The following is a 15,428-nucleotide window of genomic DNA, read 5'->3' as shown; positions in this document are numbered from 1 at the left end:
GTGGGGAGGACAGTCTAAACTCTATTCACAGAGCCTCAGAGAGAATGAAGCCCACGGCTGGGTGTGGTGGCTAATACCTGTAACCCCAGTAATTTGGGAGGCCAAGGTGGGCCAGTCGCTTGAGCCCAGGAGTCCAAGACCAGCCGGGGCAACATGGCGAGATCTCCGTCTCTACAAAAAAAATGCAAAATTTAGCCGTGGGTGTTGGTGCATGCCTGTGGCCCCAGCCACTCAGGAGGCTGAGGTAGCTGGGGATCACTTGAGCCCTAGGGGTCAAGGTTGCAGTGAGCTATGCTTGTGCCATTGCACTCCAGCCTGGGTGACAGAGCAATTTCCTGTCTCAAAAAAAAAAAAAAAAAAAAAAAATTTGTGGTGCTGGAGTCTCTGAGGTAATGCAGTGTAGGAGCTGGGGCTCCCCTGCCTGCACCCGGGGCCTCTGCAGATGACCAGAGAAACTGCCCCTTAGGAGCTCAGACTGCCCAGGGGGCCCCAAGACCCATGATCAACGCCAGGTCCTGCCAAAAAGTGCACCCGGGGTAATTGTCATTTCCCCTAATTAAAAAAATGTTGGCCAATTTCCTGATGGAGAAACAAAGAAGCAGAAAAGAAAACAAATAAAAACCCTGCAACCCCTCCCTTAATCGCTCAGTTCGCAGAGATAATCTCCGTTGGCATGTTCGTGACCGCCTTCCGGCATTTCTTTGCCTGCATTTTCAAAACGGACTTACTATATTTTTGTTCTTATCCAAGAAATGTGACTGTATTGGAGAAGAAACAGCCAACAAGATAAGCAGAGAGAAAAAATAAACAGAAAGTATACCTCTCGGCCTGGTGCCATGGCTCACGCCTGTAATCCCAACACCTTGGGAGGCCAACACAGGCGGATCACTTGAGGTCAAGAGTTTGAAACCAGCCTGGCCAACATGGTGAAACCCCGTCTCTACTAAAAATACAAAAATTAGCCGGGCGTGAAAAAAAATTAGCCAGGCATGGTGGTGTGTGCCTGTAATCCTGGGTACAAGGGAGGCTGAGGAAGGAGAATTGCTTGAACTTGGGAGGCAAAGGTTGCAGTGAGCCAAGATCGCGTCATTGCACTCCAGCCTGGGTGACAAAAGTGAAACCATGTCTCAAAAAAATAATAATAAATAATAATAAACAGCCGGGCACGGTGGCTCATGCCTGTAATCCCAGCACTTTGGGAGGCCGAGGCAAGTGGATCAGTTGAGGTCAGGAGTTCAAGACCACTCTGGCCAACATGGTGAAACCCTGTCTCTACTAAAAGTATAAAAAATTAGCTGGCTGTGGTGGCAAATGCCTGTAATCCCAGCTACTTGGGAGGCTAAGGCAAGAGTATCACTTGAACCCAAGAATTTGAGAACAGCCTGGACAACACAGTGAGACCCCTGTCTCTAAAAAATAAATAATTAAAAAAAAAATTTTTTTTTTGAGACAAGAGTCTCCTCTCCCTTTGTCACCCAGGCTGGAGTGCAGTGGTGCAACCTTGGCTCACCGCAACCTCCACCTCCCAGGTTCAAGTGATTCTCCCACCTCAGCCTCCTATGTACCTAGAATTACAGGCATGTGTCACCATGCTCAGCTAATTTTTGCATTTTTAGTAAAGACGGGGTTTCTCCATGTTGGCAGACTGGTCTTGAACTCCTGACCTCGGGTAATCCACCTGCGTTAGCCTCCCAAAGTGCTGGGATTACGGGGCTGAGCCACCACACGCTTGGCCAAAAATTTTGTTTTTAAATTTAATGTTTATACTTCTTTCCTCTGCTTAAGAAAAATACAACATACATCTCTTGGCCAGGCGCAGTGGCTCACGCCTATAATCCCAGCACTTTGGGAAGCCAAGGAGGGCGGGTCACCTGAGGTCAGGAGTTCGAGACCAACCTGGCCAACCCCATCTCTACTAAAAATACAAAAATTAACCGGGCGTGGTGGCTGGTGCCTGTAATCCCAGCTACTCAGGAGGCTGAGGAGAGAGAATCACTTGGACCTGGGTGGCAGAGATTTCAATGATGCAAGATCGCTCCATTGCACTTGAGCCTGGGAGACAGCACGAAACTCCGCCTCAAAAAAAAAAAAAAAAGGCTGGGCGCGGTGGCTCATGCCTGTAATCCCAGCACTTTGGGAGGCCGAGGCAGGCAGATCACGAGGTCAGGAGATCAAGACCATCCTGGCTAACATGGTGAAACCCCGTCTCTACTAAAAATACAAAAAAATTAGCCGGGCATGGTGGCGGGCGCCTGTAGTCCCAGCTACTCGGGAGGCTGAGGCCAGAGAATGGCGTGAACCTGGGAGGCAGAGCTTGCAGTGAGCCGAGATTGCGCCACTGCACTCCAGCCTGGGCAACAGAGCAAGACTCCATCTCAAAAAAAAAAAAAAAAAAGCCATTCATCTCTCTCACACACATACACACTCACATAAACAGACACACATATATATATACACACACACATACACACGCACACATGCACACATGGCTACAGCTCATGTAGGACGGGAAAGGCTATCAGCCTCACCCACCCAGCAGAGCTCCACCTGAGGCAGGTCAGAGCAGGAGACAAATTCAAGTTCAAGGCCTGGGCGGTGGCTCACGCCTGTAATCCCAGCAGTTTGGGAGTCCAAGGCGGGCAGATCATCTGAGGTCAGGAGCTCAAGACAGCCTGGCCAACATGGTGAAACCCCGTCTCTACTAAAAACAAAAATCAGCTGGGTGTGGTGGCGCATGCCTGTAATCCCAGCTTCTCGGGGGGCTGAGGCATGAGAATTACTTGAAGCCAAGAGACAGGTTGCAGCAAGCCGAGATCGTGCCACTGCACTCCAGCCTGGGCGACAGAGTGAGACTCTATCTCATCAAAAAAAAAAAAAAAAAAAGAGAGAGAGAGAGATACGTGATTCATCCAGAGTTCAGGCTTGATCCCTGACATGGATGAAACTGTCAAGTTATTTAGGCTAATTTCAAAAACTTTTTCTGTGTGCTATTTTTTTTTTTTTTTTTTTTTTGAGACAGGCTCTCACGCTGTCCCCCGGGCTGGAGTGCAGTGGCATGATCATAATTCACTGTAGTCTCCTGGGCCCAAGCAACTCTACCTCAGCTTCTGGAGTAGCTGATACTGCAGGCGCGAGCTACCACACCCGGCTAATTTTTAAAGTTTTTTTAAAGGCAGGGTCTCGCTATGTTACCTAGGCTGGTCTCGAACTCCTGGGCTCAAGGGATCGCTCCTGCCTTGGCTTCCCAAAGTGCTGGGATTACAGGCGTGAGCCACCATGCCCAGCCTCTTTTATTTTGAATACCAAAATAATACAGTAGCTTCCCCTTACCTGTGGGGAATATGTTCCAAGATTCCCAGTAAATTCCTGAAACTTCAGAAAATACCCAACGTGTATGCACTGTTTTTTTCCTATGCATACATACATACCTATGATAAAGTTTAATTTATCAATGAGACACAGTAGAAGATTAACAACAATAATATAATAAAATAGAAAATTAATAAAATTAGGATTTCTCAAACATAAGCACTGTAATACTGAGACAGTTGATCTGATCACCCAGAAGATTACTAAGTGACTAGGGGGCTGGTAGTGTCTATGGCGTGGGCACACTTAACAAAGGGATGATTCACATCCGGGGCAGGAGGGAGCTGGGTGGGGGCTGATTTCATCACACTAAGAACGGCAGGCAATTGAAAACTTATGAATTATTTCTGGAATTTTCCGCTTGATATGTTTGGATTGAGGTTGATCGAAGGTAGCCAACACCACAGAAAATGAAACCTCAGGCCAGATACGGTGGCTCACACCTGTAATCCCAGCATTTTGGGCCCAGGCCGGTGGATCACTTGAGGTCAGGAGTTTGAGACCAGCCTGACCAGTATGGTGAAACCCCATCTCTACTAAAAATATAAAAATTAGCTGGGTGAGGTGGCAGGTGCCTGTAATCCCAGCTACTCTGGAGGCTGAGGTAGGAGAATCACTTGAACCTGGGAGGTGGAGGTTGCAGTGAACCGAGATTGCTGCACTGCACACCAGCCTGGGAGACAGAGCAAGGCTCGAGAAAGAAAAGAAAAGAAAGAAAAGTGAAACCTCAGATAAAAGGAAATCACTGTATACTGTGTGAATGATTCAAATTTGCAGAGTCCCATCGAATAGAGAATCCCACTCCCACCCCTTCAGTCCTTCCTGAGAGTCTGATATGTCTCTCCTATTGCCTGAATGTATGTGTCCTCCTGGAAGCCTAAGACCCATGTGACAATATGAAGAGGTGGGGGCCGGGCACTGTGGTTCACACCTGTAATCCCAGCACTTTGGGGGGCCAAGGTGGGTGGATCACTTGAGGTCAGGAGTTAGAGACCAGCCTGGCTAACATGGTAAAACCCCGTCTCTACTAAAAATACAAAAAAATAGTCGGGCATGGTGGTACACACCAGCTACTCAGGAGGCTGAGACAGGAGAACTGCTCGAACCTGGGAGGCAGAGGTTGCAGTGATCTGAGATTGTACCACTGCACTCCAGCCTGGGGGACCGAACAAAACTCTGTCTCAAAAAAAAAAAAAAATGTGTATATATATATATATGAAAGATGAGGTCTGCCTATGTTGCCCAGGCTGGTCTAGAACTCCTGGCCTCAAGCGATCCACCTGCCTCAGCCTCACATAGCACTGGAATTCCAGGCATGAACCTCCACACCTCCAATGATAGTTACTTTTTGCCAAGTGTTCAGGCAGGCCTGCTGGGACCCAGTACCACAGCAGCTCTGTGAGTTGAAAACCATGGCCCAGAGGAGGCTCAGAGTGAGAAAGGGCTTTCTCCAAAGTTGAATTTTTGTGTGTAGGGTGTGAGGTAGGGATCAAGATTTATTTTATGCCACACAGATACCCAGTTACTCCAGAAGAGTTTATTAAAAAGCCCGGGGCTGGGCACAGTGGCTCACACTTTGGGAGGCCAAGGTAGGCAGATCATGAGGTCAGGAGTCCTAGACCAGCCTGACCAACATGGTGAAACCCCATTTCTACTAAAAATACAAAAGTTAGCCAGGCATAGTGGCAGGCGCCTTTAATCCCAGCTACCCAGGAGGCTGAGGCAGGAGAATCACTTGAACCCGGTAGGTGAAGGGTGCAATGACCCAAGATCGGGCCACTGCACTCCTGCCTGGTGATGGAGCAAGACTCCATCTTAAAAATAATAATAATAATAAAATAAATAAAATAAAAGTAAAAATAAAAAACCCATCCTTGCCCAAGCTCACAGAGGTAACCAGAGACAAAACAGGGATTCCAACCTGCATTCCTCTGAGTCAACCTGGAACATTCTCCAAGTCTCCAGAGGGCCTGTCGTCATAGCCATCTGAACATGCTTTGCCCTGTCAGCAAAATGCAGTATTTGAAAAGTCACAAGCGTTTCCAAAGGAAGCAGAGTGAGGCAGCCTGGGTCAGCTCCAAGGTGCTTCCTTCCTGCAGGGATGGTGCAATGTCCCCAACTGTCTGCTGCCCATTGTGACTTCACCTTCTTATACATTTATTTTTTATTGTTTTTATTTTCCTGCCTTATTCCAAGGGAGAAGGCTGCGTGTGCATTTCCGCGGGGGAGGTATTTGCTGAGGGGAAGTTCACAGTAATACCCCACATCTAGAGCCTTTGTGTACTGGGAGATGTTCCAGAGGAACTACTCTGCCCTCTGGCCTGGTGGGGCAAATCCCTGCCTACCCCAAAGCACCAGGACTGCAGGGGGCACAGCCAGGCTCCCAGGCTACTCTTAGAGTTGCCCAGTGCTCCCTAAGCCTCCCCAAATCAGAGAGAGAGTCTATTAAGCACCCAGAAAATCTAGGAGTCTCCCTAGGCTCCTCCTTCAGCCAACTTTTCATGGCCCTCCCAACCCAGGCAGCGGAACATCTCTCCCTGGAGCCTGTCCCCGCTAACCGTTTTTTTTTGGTGGTTGTTGTTGTTTGTTTGTTTGCTTGTTTGTTTTTTGAGACAGAGTCTCTCTCTGTCACCTAGGCTGACTGGAGTACAGTGGAACAATCTTGGCTCACTGCAACTTCTGCTTCCCGGGTTCAAGTGATTCTCCTGTCTCACTCTCCCGAGTAGCTGGGATTACAGGCGTGTGCCACCACTCCCGGTTAATTTTTGTATTTTTAGTAGAAACAGAGTTTCACCATGTTGGCCAGGCTGGTCTCGAACTCCTGACCTCAGGTGATCCACCTGCCTCAGCCTCCCAAAGTGCTGGGATTACAGGCATGAGCCACTGCGCCCAGTATCTTTTTTTTTTTTTTTTTTTTTTGAGATGGAGTCTCACCCTGTCACCCAGGCTGGAGTGCAGTGGTGCAATCTCAGTTCACTGCAACCTCCGCCTCCCGAGTTCAAGCGATTCTCCTGCCTCAGCCTCCCGAGTAGCTGGGACTACAGGCACCTGCCACAATGCCTGGCTAATTTTTGTATTTTTAGTGGAGACAGAGTGTCACTATATTGGTCAGGCTGATCTCGAACTCCTGACCTCAGGTGATCTGCCCGCCACAGCCTCCCAAAGTGCTGGGATTACATGCGGAACCACCGTGCCCGGCCCCTGCTTATTTTTGTTTTATAGAGATGGGGATCTCGCTAAGTTGCCCAGGCCGGCCTCAAACTCCTGGCTTCAAGTGTTCCTCCCACTGGAGTAGTGTTGTTGTCTGGGGTAAATACCCAATATTTGTTGTCTCACAGGCATGGAAAACTAGGACTCAGACATACAGAGTGAGATTCAGAGTGTAAGTTTAATCAGCAAAAGAAAGAGAAGCACTCTCTCTGCTGCAGAAGGAGGGATCTTGAATGGGTTTCCATTTCCTCAGTAAAAAGCAGTGAGTTTTATGGATGAGCTTAAGGAGGTGTGTCTGATTTCCACAGGGCACAAAAGATTGGTTGGACCAGGTGTTTCATTTGCATAGGGTGCAAAAAACTGGTTACAGCTAGGTGTGTAATTTGTATAGGGTGTGAAAAGCTGGGCTTCCCACGCTAATCTTTTTTTTCTTTTTTTCTTTTCTTTTTTTTTGAGTCAGAGTCTCGCTCTGTCTCCCAGGTGGAGTGCAATGGTGCAATCTCAGCTCACTGCAACCTCTGCCTCCCAGGTTTAAACGATTCTCCTGCCTCAACCTCCTGAGTAGCTTGGATTACAGGTGCCTGCCACCACGCCCGGCTAATTTTTTTAGTAGAGATGGGGTTTCACTATGTTGGCCAGGCTGGTCTCTCCGCCAGGCTGGTCTCGAACTCTGACCTCGTAATCTGCTACCTCGGCCTCCCAAAGTGCTGTGATTACAGGCGTGAGCCACTGTGCCCGGCTTCTTAATCTTTTATTATGCAGATGAGTTCTCTAGCTGGCTGGCGCCATGTTGCCTGTTCTTTTTTTTTTGAGATGGGAGTCTTGCTTTGTCACCCAGTTTGGAGTATAGTGGCTCAATCTCTGCTTACTGCAACCTCTACTTCCTGGGTTCCAGCAATTTTCCTGCCTCAGCTTCCTGAGTAGCTGAGATTACAGGTGCCTGCCACCATGCCTGGCTAATTTTTTTTTTTTTTTTTTTTGAGACTGAGTCTTGCTCTGTGCCCCAGGCTGGAGTCCAGTGGCGCGATCTCGGCTCACTGCAAGCTCTGCCACCCGGGTTCATGCCATTCTCCTGCCTCAGCCTCCCGAGTAGCTGGGACTGCAGGCGCCTGCCACCATGCCCGGCTAATTTTCTTGTATTTTTTTTAGTAGAGACGGGGTTTCACCATGTTAGCCAGGATGGTCTCGATCTCCTGACCTCGTGATCCGCCCGCCTCGGCCTCCCAAAGTGCTGGGATTTCAGGCATGAGCCACCGTACCTAGCCAAACTAAAGCCTGTTTCTTTTTTTTTCTTTTTTTTTTTTTTGAGACGGAGTCTCGCTGTGTCGCCCAGGCTGGAGTGCACTGGCGCGATCTCAGCTCACTGCAAGCTCCGCCTCCCGGGTTCCTGCCATTCTCCCGCCTCAGCCTCCGAGTAGCTGGGACTACAGGCGCCGCCACCACGCCCGGCTAGTTTTTTGTATTTTTAGTAGAGACGGGGTTTCACCGTGTTAGCCAGGAGGGTCTCGATGTCCTGATCTCGTGATCCGCCCGCCTCGGCCTCCCAAAGTGCTGGGATTACAGGCTTGAGCCACCGCGCCCGGCCAGCCTGTTTCTTTACTGTACAGAGTGGATCGCCTGAAGTCAGGAGTTTGAGACCAGCCCAGCCAACATTGTGAAACCCCGTCTCTACTAAAAATACAAAAATTAGCTGGGCGTGGTGGCACCCATCTGTGATCCCAGCTACTCAGGAGGTTGAGACAGAATTGCTTGAAGCCAGGAGGCAGAGGTTGCGGTGAGCCAAGATGGCGCCACTGCACTGTAGCCTGGGTGACAAGAACAAAACTCCATCTCAAAAAATAAAAATTAAAAACAGAAAGAAATGATTTGGTGCCTGCCTTTTGTTAAAAGGGAAATTCCCAGGACTCTTTTACCATCACTACCTGCCTAAATAATTTCTATCTCCTGTATCAAGACCACAACCTCCCAAAGTGCTGGGATTATAGGTACGAGCCACGACACCTGGCCCCCAGCTCATCGTTTTGTTTTGTTTTCATTTTTTAAAACTCATGATAATTGTTCAATGTATTATTATTATTATTGTTGTTGTTGTTGTTGTTGTTTGTTGTTTTGGTTTTGTTTTTTGTTTTTTGAGACGGAGTCTTGCTCTTGTCACCCAGGCTGGAGTGCAATGGCGTGATCTCGTCTCACTGCAACCTCCACCTCCCGGATTCAAATGATTCTCCTGCCTCAGCCTCACCAGTAGCTGGGATTACAGGCACCCGCCACCATGCCCGGCTAATTTTTCTATTTTTAGTAGAGACTGGGTTTCACCATGTTGGCCAGGCTGGTCTTGAACTCCTGACCTCATGATCTGCCCACTCAGCCTCCCAAAGTGCTGGGATTACAGTCGTGAGCCACTAGGCCTGGCCTATTATTATTATTTTGAGACAGGTTCTCACTCTGTCTCCCAGGCTGGAGTGCAGTTGCAGTGGCACAATCATAGCTCACTGTAACCTCAAACTCCTGGGCTCAAGTGATCCTCCCACCTCAGTTTCACGCATAGCTGAGACTACAGGCGCATGCCACTATGCCCAGTTAATTTTTTATTTTTTGTAGAGACAGAGTCTTGCTATATTGCCCAGGTTCGTCTCGAACTCCTGGCCTCAAGTGATCCTCCTGCTTCAGCCTTCAAAGGCTTTGGGATTTCAGGCATGAGCCACTGTGACTGGCCAAAGGTTTTATTTTACTCTTTTTTTTTTAGACACAGTATCTCCGTGACCCCCAGGCTGGAGTGCAATGGCGTGATCTTGGCTCACTGCAAACTCCACCTCCTGGGTTAGAGTGATTCTCCTGCCTCAGCCTCCTGAGTGCCTGGGATTACAGGCATGTGCCATCATGCCTGGCTAATTTTTGTATTTTTAGTAGAGACAGGGTTTACCATGTTAGCCAGGCTGGTCTCGAGCTCCTGACCTCAAGTGATCTGCCTGCGTTGGCCTCCCAAAGTGCTGGGATTACAGGCGTGAGCCACCGCGCCTGGCCTATTTTACTCTTACACACACATACATGTATGAATGCACACATCCTTCCCATTGTTGCTCCTGGGCTCTGACTGATCATTATGAAAGCTCTTTCCCTTCCCAGACCTTACAGAAACATACACATACCCTCATATTATTATCATTATTATTTTTTGAGACGGAGTTTCGCTCTTGTTGCCCAGGCTGGGGTACAGTGGCACGACCTCGGCTCACTGCAACCTCTGCCTCCTGGGTTCAAGCAATTCTTCTGGGTCAGCCTCTGGAGTAGCTGGGATTACAGGCACCTGCCACCGTGCCTGGCTAAGGCTTTGTATTTTTAGTAGAGACAGTGTTTCACCATGTTGGCCAGGCTGGTCTCGAACTCCTGACCTCAGGTGATCCACCTGCCTCGGTCTCCCAAAGTGCTAGGATTACAAGCGTGCGGCACTGCCCTGGCTGCACATAGCCTCTTCTAGTGTTTGCAGGGTGCATATTCATATCTCAGATCCATTTGGAATTTTTTTTTTTTTTTGGAGACAGTCTCGCTCTATCCTCCAGGGAGTGCAGTGGCACGATCTTGGCTCACTGCAACCTCTGCCTCCCCAGTTCAAGTGATTCCCCTGCCTCAGCCTCCCAAGTAGCTGGGATTACAGGTGTGTGCCACCATATCCGGCTAATTTATTTGTATTTTTAGTAGAGATGCGGTTTTACCATGTTGGCCAGGCAGGTCTGGAACTCCTGACTTCAGGTGATTTGCCTGCTTTGGCCTCCCAAAGTGTTGGGATTACAGGCGTGAGCCACTGCACCTGGCATATATATGTACATTTTTTGTGGCACTGTCCAGTTAGCCCAAAATCCACTCCCTCCATGGATTTGAAACCTCAGAGAGGGGAGGCTATTTTGGCCAGGATGTTAGTATTTAGTCGATACCTAAAGGAGTAGTCATAGGGCAGAATTGAGAGTAGGCGGCTCAGACAGCATATGCAAAGGCCCTGGGGTGGTAATGTTGTTGCCCTGTGCAAAGACCAACTAAGAAGCCTGTGGCTGGAGTACTGTGAATAAGGGGGATGGTGGAGGGAGTTGAGGGTTGACAGGTGAGGTGTTTGGCTTTATTCTGAGGCTGTGGGGGCACAGGAAAGGGACCAGCTCTGGGGCACAAAAGGTCCCTTCTATCTCGGGGATGGCACGCCCATTGGACAGATATGGAGACTAAGGCTTGCTGAGGCGCAGAAAGGCGCAGACAGGAGTCAGGGATGGCGGCTCCATTTGCTGGCCTAGGAACTGAGGCCGGGGTTCCTCTCGTTTCCCTCAGCGCATGGACAACGTGACCTCACAGCCTTATTTGTGCACGATCACCCACAGTAGGACCCTTTCATCCTGCGGTATAGCAAGAAAGCCTTTCCGCTGCAGTGCTGCACAGCCCGCTCCGCCCAGCCCCAGCCCGCCCGACGCATCTCAGCCTCTAGCCACGCCCCCAAGCCCTCTGCACAGGTACAGTCCACCCCGCTTCCACCTGATAGGGGCAGCCCGGTCCAGCACCGCCCACCCAATGAGGATAGCCCCGCCCCATCAGGTGCATCCCGGACCCGAGTCCACTCCTCCCCGTGGGCCGCCGTCTGGTCTCCAGCACTGGCTGACCTTTGCGCCTCGCCTTCCCTGTCTATACGGCGGATGCAGGAACAGCCTCCCCAAAACCCCAAGTCAGCAGGTTGGACCCTGCATGTCCTTGCTGTGTGACCCCGGGAGTGTCGTTTCACCTCTCTGAACCTCAGCTTTCCCCTCCGTACAGTGAGTGGGGGTCGAGCCCCCTCTGTGACTCGGTTGATCCACTCCTAGCAGGATGTTGGATGGACGATCTTTGAGGATGCAGGTTGAGCCCTCAGCATACCACCGGTGCTCAATAAATGGCCTTGTTTCTTCTGTTTGTCTGGAACAGGAGATGCAGAAATAGGCAGTAGTGGCTGGCCATGATGGCTCACGTCTGTAATCCCAACACTTTGGAAGGCCAAGGCGGGTGGATCACCTGAGGTCAGGAGTTGGAGACCAGCCTGGCCAACATAGTGACCCCCAGTCTCTACTAAAAATACAAAAATACAGGCGTGGTTGTGCACGCCTGTAATCCCAGCTACTAGGGAGGCCAAGGCAGGAGAATCGCTTGAACTCAGGAAGCGGAGACTGCAGTGAGCCAAGATGGTGCCACTGCACTCCAACCTGGGCAACAGAGTGAGACTCTGTCTCAAAAAAAAAGAGCTGAGCCTTGTGGCTCACGCCTGTAATCCCAGCCCTTTGGGAGGCCGAGGCAGGTGGATCACGAGGTCAGGAGTTCGAGATCAATCTGACCAACATGGTGAAACCCCGCCTCTATTAAAAATACACAAAAATAAGGCCGGGCGCAGTGGCTCACACCTGTAATCCCAGCACTTTGGGAGGCCGAGACGGGTGGATCACAAGGTCAGGAGATCGAGACCATTCTGGCTAAACAGGAATAGCCTAGCTGGCTCTACTAAAAATACAAAAACAAAATTTCCGGGTGTGGTGGCAGGCACCTGTAGTTGCAGCTACTCGGGAGGCTGAGGAAGGAGAATGGCGTGAACCTGGGAGGCGGAACTTGCAGTGAGCCGAGATCGCCCACTGCACTCCAGCCTGGGCGACAGAACGAGACTCCGTCAAAAAAAAAAAAAAAGGAAAGCGAGAGAAAGAAAGCGAGAAAGAGGCAGTAGTTGGAGAGGGCTGGCTGAGGAAGAAGCCAGCAGGTTGGACAGGGGCAGAAGGCAGCCCTGAACCTCAGTTTTCTCATCTGTAAAAGGGACCTTCAGGCCAGGTACAGTGACTCACGCCTGTAATCCCAGTGACTTAAGAAGCCGAGGTGGGAAGATAGCTTGAGGCTGCCCTCACTGGACAACTAGACACACTTTCCTGCTGCTGCTGGACATTCTAAATTAAATTAGCCCCCTAAAAATGTAAGACACAGGCTGAAGGGTGGGGTCCCATCTCTACCTTGCCTTCACTGGCTGCAGGTCTGAGTGTTCATGGATTTTCTTTTATTTTTCTTCTTTTTTCTTTTCTTTTTTTTTTTTTTTTTGTGATGGAGTCTTGCTCTGTCACCCAGACTGGAGTGCAGTGACGCGATCTCAGCTCACTGCAACCTCCGCCTCCCAGGTTCAAGCGATTCTCCTACCTCAGCCTCCTGCGTAGCTGGGATTACAGGGGAGTGCCACTGCGCCCGGCTAATATTTTGTATCTTTAGTAGTGATGGGGTTTCACTATGTTGGCCAGGCTGATCTCCACCCCCTGACCTCGCGATCTGCCCACCTCGGCCTCACAAAGTGCTGGGATTACAGGCATGAGCCACTGCGCCCAGCTGGTCATGGGTTTTCTTGTTGCTGGTGGTGTTTTGAGACAGAGCCTCACTCTGTCACACAGGCTGGAGGGCAGTGGTGCGATCACGGCTCACTGCAGCCTGGATTCCAGGCTCAAGTGATTTTCCCACCTTAGTCTCCCAAGTAGCTGGGACTATAGGTGTGCGCCACCACACCCAACTACTTTTTTTATTTTTAGTAGAGATGGGATTTCACTATAATAGCCAGGCTGGGCCGGGCGCGGTGGCTGAAGCCTGTAATCCCAGCACTTTGGGAGGCCGAGACGGGCGGATCACGAGGTCAGGAGATCGAGACCATCCTGGCTAACATGGTGAAAACCCGTCTCTACTAAAAAACATACAAAAAAACTAGCCGGACACGGTGGCGGGCGCCTGTAGTCCCAGCTACTCGGGAGGCTGAGGCAGGAGAATGACGTGAACCCGGGAGGCGGAGCTTGCAGTGAGCTGAGATCCAGCCACTGCACTCCAGCCTGAGCCACAGAGCAAGACTCCGTCTCAAAAAAAAAAAAAAAAAAAAAAAAAAATAGCCAGGCTGATCTCAAACTGCCAGGCTCAAGCAATCTGCCCGCCTCAGCCTCCCAAAGTGCTGGGATTACAGGCGTGAGCCTCGGCACCTGGCCCAGACTGTCTTATTTATTTATTTATTTATTTATTTATTTATTTATTTATTTATTTCCGAGACAGGGTCTCACTGTGTCACCCAGGCTGGAGTGCAGTGGCACAATCATGGCTCACTGCAGCCTCTAATTCCTGGGCTCAAGTGATCCTCCCACATCAGCCTCCCAAGAAGCTGGGACCACAGGCATGCACCACCATTCCTGGCTAATTTTATTTTATTTTTTGTAGAGATGGGTTTTGCCATGTTGCCCCAGACTGCTCTCAATCTCCAGGGCTCAAGTGATCCCCTGGCCCCAGCCTCCCAAAGTACTGGGATTACAAGCATGAGCCAAGGCACCCAGCCAAACTGGGATTTATAAAAACCTTTGTCAAGAGAGTGTAGGCCGGGAGTGGTGGCTCACCCTTTCAATCCCAGCACTTTGAGAGGTCGAGGCAGGAGGATCACTTGAGGTCAGGAGTTCAAGACCAGCCTGATCAACATCGTGAAACTCTGTTACTACTAAAAATACAAAAATTAGCTGGGCATGGTGGCACACGTCTGTAGCTCCAGCTACTCCCGGGGGCTGAGACAGGAGAATCACTTGCACCCAACAGGCAGAGGTTGCAGGGAGCCGAGATTGTGCTCTGCACTCTAGCCTGGGCGACAGAGTGAGAAACTGTCTCAAGAAAAAAAAAAAAAGAGAGTTTAAATGCTGGCCAAGGACCAAGTAAACCAACCAAAGGGGCCTCAGGGTTCAAGCTTTATGTCTGGGGACAATCTTAGGCCATAGGACTGGGTGACCTCCCTGCCAGCCTTGTAGCCTACTCACTCGAGGTTCAGCAGTCCGTCCCTCAGACGGGGACCTCCATTCTGTCACCTTTGATGACACCTTCATTTCTTGTGGGATCCACTGTTTGGAAACGTGTGTAATCAATCCCAGCACTTCGGGAGGCCAAGGAAGTGGGCGAATTACCTGAGGTCGGGAGTTCAAGACCAGCCTGGCCAACATGGTGAAACTCCATCTCTGCTAAAAATACAAAAATCAGTTAGATGTGGTCATGCATGCCTGTAATCCCAGCTACTTGGGAGACTGAGGCAGGAGAATGGCTTGAAGCTGGGAGGCGGAAGTTTCAGTGAGCCAAGATCAAGCCATGATACTCCAGCCTGGGTGACAGAGCAAGACTTTGTCTCAAAAAGAAAAAAAGGCCAGGCGCGGTGGCTCAAGCCTGTAATCCCAGCACTTTGGGAGGCCGAGATGGGCAGATCACGAGGTCAGGAGATCGAGACCATCCTGGCTAACCCGGTGAAACCCCGTCTCTACTAAAAAATACAAAAAAACTAGCCTGGCGAGGTGGCAGGTGCCTGTAGTCCCAGCTACTCGGGAGGCTGAGGCAGGAGAATGGCGTAAACCCGGGAGGTGGAGCTTGCAGTGAGCCAAGATCCGGTCACTGCACTCCAGCCTGGGTGACAGAGCGAGACTCTGTCTCAAAAAAAAAAAAAAAAAAAAAGTTAAAAAAATAATAACTTTTATTATGTAAATATTACCTAAATTTTAAAAAATCAGAGACTCCATTCTGCGGTCTCTGGCTTCCACCTCAAATGACACCTCCTCCAGGAAGCCTTTCATGACAACACTCAATCCCTCATGCACCTTCTGGCATTTTCCATTTTCTCTTCTTATTTTTTTTTTTGAGACAGGTTCTCACTCTGTTGCCCTGGAGTGCAGTGACATACTCGCAGTTCCACTGCAGCCTCGACCTCCTGGGCTCAAGTGATCCTCCCTAGTCAGCCTCCCCAGTAGCTGGGCCCACAGGCACTGACTACCACATCTGGCTAATTTAAACCTTTTTTGGGGGTTGGGCACAGTGGCTCA

Source organism: Rhinopithecus roxellana, chromosome 8 (assembly GCF_007565055.1).
Source record: "Rhinopithecus roxellana isolate Shanxi Qingling chromosome 8, ASM756505v1, whole genome shotgun sequence".
Taxonomy (NCBI): Eukaryota; Metazoa; Chordata; class Mammalia; order Primates; family Cercopithecidae; genus Rhinopithecus; species Rhinopithecus roxellana.
Note: the sequence above shows the minus strand (reverse complement) of the source record.